Source organism: Artemia franciscana, unplaced genomic scaffold, assembly GCF_032884065.1.
Source record: "Artemia franciscana unplaced genomic scaffold, ASM3288406v1 Scaffold_883, whole genome shotgun sequence".
Classification (NCBI taxonomy): Eukaryota; Metazoa; Arthropoda; class Branchiopoda; order Anostraca; family Artemiidae; genus Artemia; species Artemia franciscana.
The window spans coordinates 186988-202964 of NW_027068793.1; the positions used below are offsets into that span (position 1 = coordinate 186988).

The following is a 15977-nucleotide window of genomic DNA, read 5'->3' on the forward strand; positions in this document are numbered from 1 at the left end:
GTTTCCAATTGCCAGCAATTGATCTGAAAATGTTTGACCAGAGTCATCGTTTTGCAATCGGACACGCATATTTGTAGTTAATTTTAATATTTTTACGTGTGCCCATAAATTAGAATTTTTCAGGCAAGCATTCATTTCGTCTGCAGGAGTTAAACTACGTAAAAATTGCGAATATACAACATTCTTGGCTTTCCCATTGTCTGTGCATATACAAAGCCGTATGTACTAATAATGACGTCATATACAAACGCTCTTTTTACAAACAAACAAACATGCATACTTAACCGCTTCATTTGGTTCCAAAACTGTGTCGATTGACTTGTAAAGGACTGCCTGGTCTCGAATCTTGGTCAAAACAATATTGTTGATTTCGTGGACGTCTATATTTTTGGGTGCGAGAATCGCACTTTCACTTAGCCATTTATTATTTTTATAATTTTTTAGAATATTCGGAAATACTTTTTCAATCAATTCATTTTTGGACGTCACTAAATTACAGAAATCAGCAGGTAGTTGTATACGTCCTGAAATTGAGTATCGTATCATAAATGTCTTTTTGTTCTGACGTTAACTTGGAAATGTTATTTTGTACATACGACAATAGATCACTCGTACTGAAACTTTGTTCACGATCCAATTCTACACATGTCGAAACAGCAGCGATACGGTTAGATGAAGGCATTCCCAAATCCTGAAGAGATTTGTTTGCCATACGTACGCACAAATCTTCTATAATAACTAAAGTACCGTTGCCATTGTAGGTTCTTCAGTCATTTTACAATTAGAAATTTCTGATGTAACGGTAATCTTACAATTAAAAATTTGTCTTTGAACGATATTCTTAAATACCTGTGTCCTGGTCGTCATTTATATTCCCTGTGTCCCGGTCGTCATTTGTGTCCCGGTATCCCAGTCTGTAATTTCTCTTTGAGTGTCCCGGTCGTTATTTATATTCCCTCTGTCCCGGTCGTCATTTGTGTCCCGGTCTGTAATTTCTCTTTGAGTGTTTTTCTTTTTAGTATTTTTTAGTTTTTTACATTTTTTCTTTTTTCAGTTTTCTTTTTCTTCTTTATTTTTCAGCTTCACTATGAAATACATATCGCCGAACCTTTGTTTTTTTAACTAAAATCTGGTAGGCATTGATGACCTTATCCAAGTCAAAATCCCAAACCCAATCATCATCGCTATCATTTTCAGTTTTGATATGTTTTGACTCTCGCTGTCCAGGTGGATCTTCATCTAACTGCGCGGTTTTGCGTTCTTTAGCCTCAAGCCTGTTTCCTTGCTGTTCTTTTGATTCCTCGGCACGCTTTCTTTTCTGACTTTCTCTATCAGCAGCAAGTTTTTTGGCATAGACTCTTTGAGCATCTTCATCGGCTTTTGCCATGGTAAGTTCATCAGTCATTGTAAACTTAAACATTAATAGATTTCTACGTGAACATATGTCTTAAATATCTTGAATGACGTCACCATCAAAGCAAAAATGACGACAACTAATTTCATGACGTCAGTGGACACAAAAACATGACGTCACCTGATCCACAGACAGACACACAGACAGACAACTTATTTTTATATATATAGATATATATATATATATATATATATATATATATATATATATATATATATATATATATATATATATATATATATATATATATATATATATATATATATATATATATATTTTGTAACTACGTAAAACTTGCGAAAATACAACATTCTTCGCTGTCCCATTGTCTGTGTATATACAAAGCCTTTTATACTTATAATGACGTCATATGCAAACGCTCTTTTTACAAACAAACAAACATGCATACAAACAACTTATTTTTATATAGATAGATAGATAGATAGATATGCATATACAATGCAAAGTAACTACTATGCGGGTTTGGTGACAAGTTATCAAAACCTGCATAGCAGGTTTTTGAGCTATAATGCTTCAAACTTCTCTACTTTTGGGCTTGAAACAAACAAAAAACATTTTTGTCTCTCACTAGCTAGTAAAACAAGAAGCTTCATGGAAAATACATTTTTCCTTTTACCCAAATTAACTATAAAAAAACGCAAAATGTTTTCTAGATGGTAGTACTGTTTTGAGATAGAAAAATGATTACATAGCTAATATTTACCAAAATATCTACTGGTTCACTCACATTCAATGAATTTAAGGACCAGAGAGGAAGATAGCATGCAGGTGAGGAAACATACAAGAATTCAAATTTCTTATCTTTATCAAACTAATTCATTTGTTTCAACTCCACTGGGTTAAAGCGCATGGGAGGCTTAAGCAAAGGTTAAACTTCCTCCACAAAAGTTCTTAGGATATGAATGAATGAATGGATGAATGAACTTTATTACCCGTAAAAGTATAAAAAACACAAAGTACGTAGTATTATAAATAAACAGAAACAAAAACGATAAATAGCGAAGAAAAAAAAAATCAAACTAACAAAAGACAACATGGACTAATTAACCAGTATTAATATGGAAAAAAGGCTGCAGAGGGGTCATAAACGTGAATAAAGTTGATAATATTTTTACATAAATCATCACTGAAAGACCGAATCCGAGAAGGCACATCTATTAAACCAAATCGATCAATTATTTTTTTTTTTCGGTGCCATCTAGGAAGCCGGAAAGGAATTCGCAATATCTGAAATAAGCTGCACGTAGAGTATGGCGATCTTTCTTAAAAAACAGATGAGCAATGCCTGATAAAAAGAAAAGCACAGGGGCGCAATAAGCGTTATAAATCATGCACAAACCATTGCGGTCGTAACGGCTTTTGTTTGGGGATATTTTTCCGTAAGCGACGCGTAGGTTTTTCACGGCTTGATTCATTAGGGATGAGCAGGTTGTGGAAAGTGTTGGGCCGAAACACAGACCAAGCCAACTAACTAAAGAAGAAAATGGTAGAACTGGAGTCCCAGCAACGAATGGAGCGACCACATGAGGGCTATTAAAACAAATGAACTCGCATTTAGACGCATTAACTGACAGTCCAATCTTAGATAGGTCATTGGTTAATATAGTAAAATTAGAAGCAATCCACGGTGAGTCTGGGCAACAAGAAGAACGTCATCTGCATATGCAATGGAAGACAAACCAATATTAGCGTAAAAAAAGAACTTCTGAGGGGACGTAGGCACAATGCAAGCACGCATTTAAATATACTAGGAGACGATACGGCACGTTGCCGAACTCCTCTATTAATTTTTACCGGGTCAGATATTTGGCCATTCCAGGTAACTTGAATTTTAGACTTTGAATACCAAGAAGACAATCAACTTAGTACGGAAGGATTGACACCTGAAGACGCAAGGGAAAATAGAGCCTGAGAGTGCACAATATTGTTGAAAGCTCCAGAAATATCAACAGTAAGACAGTATAAAAATTTTTTTGGTTTTTACGACATCTTTCATGAGTCGGCCTAAAACATGATGTGCATGGGAGCAACCGAAACTTTTCCGAAAACCAAATTGAAAAGGCGTAAAATCACAATTCGACTCAATTACTGGTACTTGCAAATGTTCAAGGAACTTACTTAAAAAAAACGATACTGTAATGGGACAATAATTTACACATGACGTGGAGTCCTTGTCTCGCTTTTGAATAGACGTTACCCAAACGTCTTGAATAGACCCTCCCTATTGAATAGACCCTCCTCTTTTGAATAGACCCTCCCAGGCTACTGGTAATGTAGTTGCAAAGTGTATCAATATTTGAAGTTGAAAGAAGTTAGGAAGAAAAGGACGATAAGTCTGCAAATGAAGATTAGAATATAGGAAGTTAATGTGAGGACATTTGCCAAAGGGGGCTCTGAAATGTGGCTGCTTCTAAAGACAGAAGAATATTTTTTGAATATTCTCCATAGAAATTGTCTGAGAATTGTTCTAGGCGCCCGTTTGACTCACCTTGGGACAAATATTTGGGTGTACTACAATTGTGGTTTGACCCCATTCCCTACAGACTGTAAAGAAAGCTTGAGATGGCTAGGACATATTTTACAGAAGAAGAGTGGAAGATTGCCAAAGATTATTCTTTTCGACCATCCATCTGGGGAATATCAATAATCTCAAACCAATAATTTCAATAGTTATCATAGCTGGTTAATTCGACTCTGTTCTTTTAAAATAAGGCCTATATCTGCTGTCCAATTGTTAGCTAACGAAAACTTATTGCTAACAATCCGTGAGATCATAATACTTTTTTCAAAAGCTATGAGACATAACCTCTATGTATAGACCAAGACTTTAAATAGCATTCCAAACAAATGCAAATTTAATTTAACTAAATTAAAAATTTAATTAAAAAAATTAATTTAATGAAATAATTTAAATAATGAAATAATTGAAAATAATGAATAATGAAATAATTGAAATTAATTTAATAATTTAATGAATTAAAAAAAAATTAATTTAATGAAATTAAAATTTAATTTCAAACGAATGCAAAAAAGGGGAAAATAAACTCTGAAACATAAAGAACGTCTCCACTTGATTTTCAAATGGAAAATAATTTATCTGAATTTTCAATTTTAATTTCACGCACACACTCCATCAATAATTCTCCATTAGCTCGAGGATAAATGATTGTAAGTAAAATTCGTGCTAAAATATTGTGTTGATAAGGCAGAAATAAAGTAAAAATTAAAGGTGACTTAGGGTTTATTTTAAAGTTAGGGTCTAAATTGGGAGTAAAACCTTGGGTCTATTTACGAAACCTTAAGGTGTGCCATATTTCACAATTACTGGATCATTCTGTTTTCAGTATTAAGTTTCATATACTTGTTCCATTATTGAAAATATGAGTGTTTTATTTACATATAACGTCGTAACTTGCCCTCACTGGTCCTGCATTTTCTGGGATTAGCAGGACTGGTGTAATTTATCCAGCTGCTAATCCAAACCGTTTAAAGTACTTACCCTCTTAGCCTCTGACATTGTTTACAACCCGTCCAACGATCCAAAGATAAGTAATCGGGCTTTTCGAATAAATAATCTTGCTGTAATCAAACACAGTATAAATTTTACTTTCTGTAGATTCTGAGTAGTTGTAGATTTGATGTTGGTTATTAGAATTATTTTACTTGTGTTTCAGGAGTCTAAGGGAAACCCTTTGTAAAAGCAAATGATGGATTATGAAAGTTGGAAATCCAAACTACCTTTTCAACTGTCTCACTCTGCAGTAAAGATTTTGATGTGTAAAACAGCATTATTGAATTAGTGTCAATTCTCTTTTGGTATTTGACCAGGGTTGCCAAAGGGACACTTTTAGTGTTTTTTTGACACTTTTTCACTCTGGGTGACACCGTGCCACTATTGGGTGAAAAAATGCAACTTTTTGAAAAAAAGTTTCAAAAAAAAACTTTTTTTTGAAAAAAAGGACACTTTTTGGCATTTTTTTCAAAATCAATACCATATGTATTTATTTTCAGTTTTTTTTTTTTTTTTTTTTTTTTTTTTTTTTTTTTTTTTTTTTTTTTTTTTTTTTTTTTTTGCTGCAACTGCTTTTAATTTGTGCTTTGTGCTTTTCAGGCTCGTTTTCGTCTTAATGATTTTTTTTGTCGTATCCGCACCACTTTACTTTTCAAAAGCGCGAAAATTCAAACGTGGTGAAACATGTGACTTGCTCAAGAGAGGTTAGAAAAAAAATTGATAAAAAGAACTGAAGCAAGCATATAACTGCTGGTAAGTAAAAGCTTGAGGTGTTTTATGACTTGTAGTCTACAGGAGTATGCAAAGGTGAGACCTGGATAGTAGTTAGTAGTAAACTGTCTGATCCTGATCTGATTTGCTGCTGCTTAATCATTTTTCGGACGAGGGTGAACCTCAGTTGATTTTCTGGATTAAGACAATAGGATTTTGGTAAATATGCAGTTTAGGTTCACATGCATTTGAGAGGGTGGACACTGTCCCATATGGGTATAGTCCAACCCACTAGAAAATTTTCTGGTAACTGTCAAGATCATGTAATACTGTCATAGACTGAACATCACATCCAGTGTACTAAGTGCTAATTAGCGTTTTGTGCCTTTTTTGCCTAAAGTGATGAAAGGATGCAAGAACGGCAGTGATATATAGTGATATATAGTGATATATATGTATTTTATATATATATAGATTAATCAAATTCATTTTACACTGTCGACAATCAAATTAATTGGCTTTATAAGACTTTTAGTAGAGATATTCATCTTCAGGAAAATTACTATAACTATTCCAAATATTTATGGTATCATTCGTAAGATATCAAATTATATTGTGTGATATATTATATGCGATATTATTAAAAAATGATATGATGTCATCTTTCCAAAATTGAACCCCTAAACGAGTATTCCAACAGTCCAGACCTACATAGAGCGTTTTTTTTACATCGAAAAATGGTAGCATGCCAATTTTCAGAAAGAATTATAGTGTGGTTTTCGAGAAAAAAATTACCGATAAATAAATATATATTTAAACAATCATTATTTGTTTAATATATGTTAAATGTTATAACCAAGCAGAAAAATGTTAGTCGATAATAATAATAATTAAAAAAAAAAAAACAATTCTTATTATGTTTTTCTTTTTTGTTCTGTAGTCATTTATTTCTTTCGCTAGCTAGAGACCCAGGACCTATAGATGTGCCCCCTCCTGTACCCCCACTACCAAGAGATTATGCTGAATTTCTATCTTCTTTGGAAAAACACTTAGCTAAGAGAAGGGGTAAGCTTTTGTGTGAACTGCAAAAGCATGTGCTGCTTAATTTGAATAATAGCATGTCTAATATCACCCTAGTTTGTCTTTACTGCCCTTTTAAATCCATACGCTCTCTTATTTTTTGTTAGTTCGTATTTTCGACAATTGTTTTTCTTTGAATGACTTTTTATATTTATTAAGTTGTTTATATGTTTCGTAGTTTTTTTTTTCGTAGTTAGTGTTGACATTAATTAACCGACCCTTTTACTTTTTGAGTTTTCGTGTACTTTTTACACTTTTTGTTTTTCATTGCATTGTTTGGTCAGTTAATTCACAATGTCGATTTACGACAACATCGATCTTTTTTTAATAAGATCAATTTACAATTTCGATTTACGACAATATCGATCTTTTTTTAATAAGATCGATTTATGACAATATCTATCTTTTTTTGATAAGATCGATTTACAATCTCGATCTACGACAATATCGATCTTTTTTTAATGAGATGTATTATTTGCTTCTAGTAGTGGTTTTGAAAAAAAGTCATATCTTTTCAGATATGAAAACAGAATATAGATACTATGGTCATTTACTGAAATGCTTGAAATGATATTTTGGGCTTATGTATTTTTGGGAAAATTCAAATTTTATGAAAATTTCAATGTTTTTGCCTTTAATGAGTGTTACATCTCTCCCTCCCTTCCTCGTGAATGTTTTTTGTGTGTATCTAAGGTAGTAACTACACTCTTGTATTTAATTATTCAATTCAGATCGGTTGTAATAATGCATGCTAATATATGCTAGATTAATTCCTACCAATCACCATTAATGTACTTTGGTATTTTATTTACTTTAGTGCTTTAGCTGCTAGTATTTGTTACATTAACAAAGAAGACGAATTTGCTTTCTGATCTTTTTTATTTAAGGTTTCATTTGCTCAAGTGTTTGTTTTTCTCTTTCCTTTTTCATGGTATAAAGCCCCCCCCCCCCCGACTCTAAATTGTCCTGAATTTATCAGTAATTCTTATGCAAATTGTCCAATTAAATTTTTTTCTATCATCACCCCCCCCCCATCAACAGTTCTATCAACAGTAATATGATACTGTTATATATTCGTTATTTTGATTCTAAATATAGCCAAATTAAATCTTAAAAAATCACTTTTAATGCCCTCTGATATTTTCATTACTATGATACCCTCGATATCACTACTATTTGACGCGTTATATTTGTTAAAGCCTCTTGTATTTATTGTATTGACAATCACAATTCTCAAATAATTATATAACTATAATTATATGCAAGAGATTACGGACGAAAAAATTATATTTTTATTTATTGTTTCATTTGCCTAAGTTCTCTTTTTCCTGTTTCCTCTTTTACGGTAGGGACATGGTCATTTGGAGTTTAATCAAATTTTCAATAATAATTATTTCTATTAAAGTTTTAATTCGACGAGATAAATTAAAACTTAAATTAAATTAAAGTTTTAATAAAAACTTTCAAGTTTGTTAAATTCTTATCGAAATGAATGTTTGGTTTCATGAAGATCTTTGTACATATCTGAGATCTTACGAGTTAGTAATAATAAGTAAAATATTGAAATAAATAATGTAATATTAAGCAAAATTAGCAATAACGAAATACTTGTTAATTATTACAGCTAATGCTACTAACGACCCATCTGAGGCCAACACAGCTACGCACACTTCTCCTACACTCCAATCTTTTCGAAGCTTCTTTCTACTCCTTTCAAAAAGCTCCTTTTACCGGCATATGACAATTTCAATTATGAATTACACGTTTGGTGTTACACTATTTCACTGTTACACCGTTCTTATTTTTGAAAATAATTTCTTTGCTCTAAAAAATGTTCAATGTTCATTGGCTGTAACCTTTAAACTAAAATGAATCTCCATAATATCTATATCTCTGTAATATCTATAGATATTATAGAATTAGAAAAAAACAAGATATTATAGAATTAGATAAGATAAGAATAAGATATTATAGATATTATATAATATCTATATATTATAGAATCTCTATAAAATGTAAAATAAAATTATAAAAATACATGTTTGGTACATAGTTTTTAACCTCCTCCATCTCTCTTCCCAAATATTTGTCCGATTCATAAAGGTGGCATAATAGTGTCAAAAAGATGGCCTCATCTTAGGCCAACACAGCTACGCATACTTCTCCACCACCCCATTCTTTTCAAACCTTCTCTCTACTCATTAGATGAAGCTCCTGTTACTGGTATACAGACAATTTCAATTATGAATTACATTTTTGGTGTTACAGCATTTCACAGTTACACCGTTACACCGTTCTTAGTTTTCAAAATAATTTCTTTGCTCTAAGAAATGTTCAATGTTCAATGGTTTATAGGCTGTAACCTATAAACCAAAATGATAGTCTCAGCTCCCTCTCCCCTTATTGTTCTTAATAGCTTGCCCTTATTGATTTTGATTATATCTTCTCATAACCTCCTTCTTCTCCTAAATGGATCATTAGACCGATTTGTGATAGAAGCTTTTAAAAAGTTAGTCCCAAGTTCTCTAAATTTTTGTGAGAGTTCCTTCAGGTCACTGTTGAAACTGGGATAGTGTCAAGGCAACCATATATAAGGCCGTATCCAGGTGAGGGGTCCAGGGTTTGAACCCCCTCTGTAGCCTTAAAAATGTTTCTTCTTGTCTTCTTGGTCTTCTGCCATAGTGGGTCACTTGTGCTCTAAGCACTTCAAACAAGGCTTTGTGTATATCATTTCTAAAATGATAAAGTAGTTTCCAAGTTGGAATAAAATTGATCTGTTTCAAAGTCGTAAATTATAAACACTTTTAAGTATACAGTACAAATTGACATAGTAAATTAAATGAAGCAAAATAAGTATGGTAATAATAGTATAGTAGCAATATATTAATAAGTATAGTAATAATAGTAGTCGCATACCATATAAAGCTCTGTGCCTCTTCGAAATCCTGAAAATCGTATATTTTTTATTCCTATAAATTTTTCTATATAGGATTTCGCTTCATTTTCGTTTTCATTTCCAACACATATTTTTATTACATGACTCCTTTGACAAATGTAAGCTCGGCAATGTCCGCTTGTGAAATCAATTTGTAGAATAGAATCTATCGTGTTTACCTTAATACATGGTTGTCGTTTTTTCTTTATTATCAAATTAGTGCTTTTAAATTAATTTTTGAATTTAATAAAATAATACCTCTTTTTGCATAGAGTAAAATTGAGTAAGCAGTTTCTTGGGGCGTGGGGAGGGGAGTATTTAAGGTAGATTTGAAAGCAGTGTTATAACTGCAAAAGTGCTTTTGGTGTATTGTAAATAAATTAAACACAAGCGATAAATACACTCTTAGGATAACAAGCCACTGGCTAAAATAATCATAAAATCATAGCTAAATATTTCTTCTATGCTGATGATAGTGATGATGATGATGCAGCTTCGTTATTAAGTGTGTCAATTCCTAGTCAAATACGTTTACCAGATGAACGGTTATCTTTGTCGACAAGTTATGCAGCGCGACAGTCAATGAGCGATATATCGAATGTATGTGATTTAGTGGAAACGGATTGTGAGGAGGCGAGGGAAATTCCGGGATCAGTTATGCAAACTGCATTATAGGCAAAGAGAAAAGGGAAGATTTACTGTGGTGAAAGTGTGCTATATTTAATTTGTTTACCTCTATGATGCATTTTCGTAAACCAATCACATTTAATCCTAATTTCTTGAGAGACAAATAGCCTGTCTTTTAAAAATTGACTGGTTTTAACACCTACTGCGTGAAATTTTAGGTCACTATAAAAGACGGAAACTTTAATTTCACCTGATTGGTGGAATTTCGGGAGAGATAGATCAGTCTTTTAAAACTTGATGTAAAACTTGCGCAGGATTATCTAAAATTACTATAAGAAAAAACGATGAAAAAATAAACATGGAAAAGTTTTTTCAATTGAAAGTAAGGAATAGCATTGAAACTTAAAACGAACAGAGATTATTACGCATATGAGGGGTTCTAAAAATACTTTAGCATAAAGAGCGAGGTATTTAGGAGGAGATAAATACCTTGCACTTTATGCTATTGTGTTTCTAGTAATTTCAACTATTTATTCTACGGCCTTTCTGATTCAGGGGTCATTCTTAAAGAATTGGGAAAAAATTATGATTTAGTGTAAAGAGCGAGGTATTAACGAGGGTAAAAAACCCCTCATATACATAATAAAAATTTAAGAACATAAAAGTTTGCAACTAGGCCTCTTTCCCCACCCTTTATTTCTCAAATTCGTCTGATCAAAACTAAGAGAAAGCCAATTAGCCAAAAAAGGAATTAATATGCAAATTTCATTTTGATAATTGATGTGTGGAGAACTAAAATCAAACATGCATTAATTCAAAAACGTTCAGAAATTACATAAGAAACTAGTTTTTTTTTTAACTGAAAGTAAGGAGCGAAATAATAACTTAAAACTAACAGAAATTACTCCGTATATGAAATGGGTTGTCCCCTCCGCAATCCCTCGCTCTTTACGCTAAAGTTTGTCTCTTTGCCACAATTCTGTTTTTTAAAACAATTAAAAGCTTTAGCGTAAAGAGAGAGGGATTGCGGAGGGGACAACCCATTTCATATACGGAGTAATTTCTGTTCGTTTTAAGTTTTAATGTCGCTCCTTACTTTCAGTTAAAAAAACTATTTTTTTATGTAATATGTATATAAGGCTAGTTTACATTATACTGCACATCTTTGAAGTGAGTATAGTTTACGTGATCTCTGATTGGGTGCCACTTTTTGGAATGATATTTTTATACGTTTCTATTTCAGGAATTTTTGGAAATTCCTTTGTCAGACGTGATTTTTGATTAAAAGTTGAAATGTTCTAATTTAGGTATTTGTTCTTGTTAGATTGTAGATTTAAGAAATTTTAAACATAGTCAAAATTAGTTTAATTAAAAACTCGAAGAATTAGGAAATATCTTTCAGCAATAGGTCTTTTTGGAAATAAAAAGATTCCGAGACTCAAAGGATAAAAGGTTCTAACCAAAATAATAATTTGTTTGTGTATAGGCTTCCTTGGCACTAAGAGAGAAAAAAAAACAGGAACAAAACCCAAAAAAATAATGGACAGAAAGTAAAAAAAAAGAAGATAAAATCACAAGGTGTCTAAGAAGTCTGTGCTATTCTAATCATCGTAACAGAGTGCATCTTTAGTAAATAATTTCCAGAATAAACTTACATTAAATGGCCATCTGGAACAAGGTCAGACGAATTACCTCCTTCTCCCCTCCAAGGCTACTGGGTATGTAGTTGCAAAGTGCCTCAATTTCTTACAGTTGAAAAAAGTTTGGAAGAAAAGGAAGATAAGTCTGTGAATGAAGAGTGGAAGATTGCCAAAGATTATTCTTGTTGATCATCCATCTGGGGACAATCAATAATTATCATAGCTGGTTAATTTGACTTTGGACTTTTAAAATAAAGCCTATTTTTACTGACCAATAGTTAGGTAACAAAAACTTGTTGCTAACAATTCGTGAGATTCTAATAATTTTGTAAAAATCTAAAAGACATGATTTCTGTATATAATCCAAGATTTTAACCAACATTTCTAATTTCAAACAACTGCAAAATAAGAGGCAAAATAAACTCTGAAATACAAAGAAATGGAATAAGAATATAATGGAATAAGTGAAAATGGAATAAGAAATGGAATACAAAGAATATAATACTCTGAAATGGAAAATTATTTCTTGAATTTTTCATTTAAATTTCACACGCACTCTCCATCAATAATTTTCTGTTAATTGTAACTAAAATTCACGCTAAAATTGTGTGTTGATAAGGCAGAAATAAAGTAAGAATTGAAGGTGACTGAGTGTATATTTTAAAGCGAGGGTCTAAATTAGGAATAAAATCTAGGGTCTGCTTACGAAACCTTAAAGGTGTGCCATATTTCACAATTACTGGCTCATTTTTTTTTTCAGCATCTAGTTTCATATATTTGTTCTATTATTGAAAATATGAATGTTTTGTTTACATATAACGTCGTTACTTATCCTCACTGATCCTGCATTTCTAGGGATTAGCAGGACAAGTGTAACTTACCCAGCAGCTCATCCAAACCGTTTAAAGTAGTGATCCACCTAGCCTGTGACGTTGTTTACGACATGTCGAACGCTAGTGATAAGTAATCGGGCTAATCGAATAAATAATCTTGCATTAATCAAACACACTATAAATTTTAATTTCTATAGATTCGGAGTAGTTGCAGATTTGATGTTGGTTTTTAGAATTATTTTAGTTGTGCCTTGTTGGTCCAAGGGAAACTCTTTACAAAAGCAAATCCCGTTTTGGATTTACTTGTCAGGTGATGGCAATTTATCGGTACTTATATTCACCGGTATTAAACTTCGTTGAAACATGCTTGAGGCATCATGATATTACTAAAGATTCAGTAATCAGTACTGGCGTCGAGCTCTTTACTCGTGAACAAATTTGTGAAGCCCATGATGAGATGAATAATATTGTGAATACATATAATGAAAATCTGTCGAAAGAAAGAAGGTCTCAGATTGGCCGTGATGTGCTGTTCAGCGATATGTATGATATGATATGTATGATGTGATATGTATGATATGATGAAAACTCTACTCAATAGCACTGAGTTTAGAATCAGGTTCACAATATGGAAAATCTCTGAAATCCCAAGTATCCCGCAGGATGTATTCATATCCATGATAGTCTGCGTAAATGAGTGTGTCGAAAAGCTAGAAATAATAATTGACCAATGCAAAGCTGCTCTACCTCAAACTTCTGATTGGCCCCCACTCCTAGCAGCGGTAAAACGGCTCAATTAGGTGTTCATTAATGTTCTATTCCCGAAAACTGAGTCTTGTTCAAACCAGAAACAGTTTGTCGTTTATAACCCCTGAGCATGTGCAGAAGATTCAGCAGACGAAGTCTGGCCTAGTGGCTTATACCAAAACGGAGTCTGCTACCCAATCCCTTAGTTAGTTGTTATCTAAAATGCTTGACATTAAAGTGAAATTAAAATGAACCTGAGAGAAAAGTTCATGGCTGTTGCAAAACTCGTCCTACCAGGTACTACCCAAGAAGAGTAACATGGTGGGACTGCAACAATCAACCTGGCTGCCTTCATTGCGCAGGGCCCCTTGAATTAACAAAGGAAATACCATGTTAATCGAACAATGTAAAGTGTACCCTCTGTCCCCACAGGAAGAACGATCACCCAAGCCTGGTATTGCCAGCCGTTAAAAAAGCCATGAAAAAAGTGTGTCACGCATGTCAAGCGTAAAATTGAACAATTTAAAGGTCTTTTACCGAAACAAATACAGACACAACGCTGTAAAAATAGGCTACCTTAATGGACTTTGGTCCGATTATAATGTAATTCGTGTATAAGAGTACCTACTTACCAATGACAATTTTGCTCTGTTCCAGGCCTTTCCGCGCAAATTGGTTTTCATACATAAAGCCAAACAACAATTTACGCGTGGAAGACTTAGTGGTGGCACTACTTTTATAGTTGACAATCACATCTCCTGTAAGCTGTACGAGTCGTGTGACTTCTACGCTTCTGTGGAATTTGTTGGGTCAACTAGCTTTTTCCTCATCAATGTATATCTTCCAACAAACCTGAATAATGATCGTTCTGAGAAACTCTATGTCGAAGCGTGTAGCCGTCTAAGCAGATTCTTGTGTAGAATTGGCAACATACGCTTTCTGATTTGTGGAGAATTCCAGTGCAGGCCCCACTTACCTGGTAAACTAAAAGACACCCTTCTATCAGCGCTCCCAGACGGGATATCCTTTTGTGACAAAGATCACCAGTTTAAATATATATACACAATAGTGGTTCTACGAGTAATATTGACCATGTGATAACAAACTTCCACTCATGAAAATTGTAAGCGTTCACTCCGACCATAAAAGTAATGACCATTTAGGTATATCTTTTAGTGTCCCCTTTCAATCTAGTGGCGACTGCGCAACCAAAAAACACTTTATCAAAACTGAGTGGGAAAAAATTGACATGGTGCTGCATCAACATACTTGTGACGAAATTCTGAAAAAAGTGAGTGCCCTACAAGCTACTAATGCACGGTGTCCTGGATAAGGTAGCTTTAAACATCCATTGTGAGGAAATTTGCCACACCATAAACACTGCAGAAAAGTTGGCCGCCCCCTGTCGTATCGTCCGTTATAGTTCTAAAAAACCAGGTCGGGACAAGTGTCCCCTGGTCAAGCAAACCAAAAAAGTGCTAAGTTGTGGTACAACATTTGGAAGGAATCCGATAAGCTCAGATCTGGAGTGATCTTCCAACGATTTTAGAGCACAAAGAAGGACTACCTAAATCTAACAGAAGGACTGAAAGGCGAAAAAGCTGATAAGGTTTCAGAGGAAGCCTTAAAAAAACGCGAAAGTGATGTGGAAGTTCTTCAAGAGATCCCAGATAAGTGGAAAAACGTGTTCATCTGATATTCCGGAAGAAGAGTGGTTAAGGCTTTACAGTATTTGGTTCCAAAGACCCCAAGCTTGAACGGGTTTGCGATAAATGCTTAAACGAAAAACTCAAAAACTACTGACCTGTTGTTTGAACATATCACTCTTCTGTTCCAGACGTGTGTTGATTGCAGTGTGGTCCCTAGCTCATTTTGTGCTGTTGTATGTATGTATGTAAATGTTTATTTCCCATCATATTTCACAAAATACAAAACTGACGGAGTAATACGAGAAAGAAAAAAAAGAACAAAAAAACACACTTCTAAAAACGAAATCAAACTCAGCATTTATAACATGAAAAAAACTACATTTAAGCATTTAAAACATGAACACTGGTGTTCTGTCAAATATCCGCAAAAGAGGGAAAAATCAAAATCAATGGACAGGATATAGACCAATTAACGTTTCAAGTGTTCTCAGTAAAGTCCTCGAGCTACTTCTTCCAGAAATTTTTGGGAAGCTATAACGCTTTTTTTCGGGAATTTTGGGAATGGTTTGTTATAACACTTTTTTTTTTATCTTGGAGAAGTGTAGATTGGATTATCGTCAGTTCGGATTCCACCAAAACCTGACTTGTACGTCTTTACATAGACTTTTGAAGAAAGCTATTGACAAAGCCCACAGAGTGGGTCTTCCTTCTTTATGTGCAGCGTAAACATCTTAGCTGCCTTTGATTCAGTTGTGCAGTCTCAGGGGTTCCTGAAATTACTCAAGTATGGTGTGAATGCTCATGTCGTA

General features: G+C 33.5%; 1 long non-coding RNA gene across 1 annotated transcript in view; it reads right to left on the reverse strand.

Moving 5' to 3' along the window:
- The window catches only part of LOC136043728 (uncharacterized), a 47378-nt gene that overhangs the window by 26783 nt on the left and 4618 nt on the right, over nucleotides 1–15977 (reverse strand). The window contains exon 2 of the long non-coding RNA XR_010621696.1: nucleotides 11955–12136. This is a non-coding gene — a long non-coding RNA (uncharacterized LOC136043728). The remainder of the gene's footprint in view (nucleotides 1–11954; nucleotides 12137–15977) is intronic.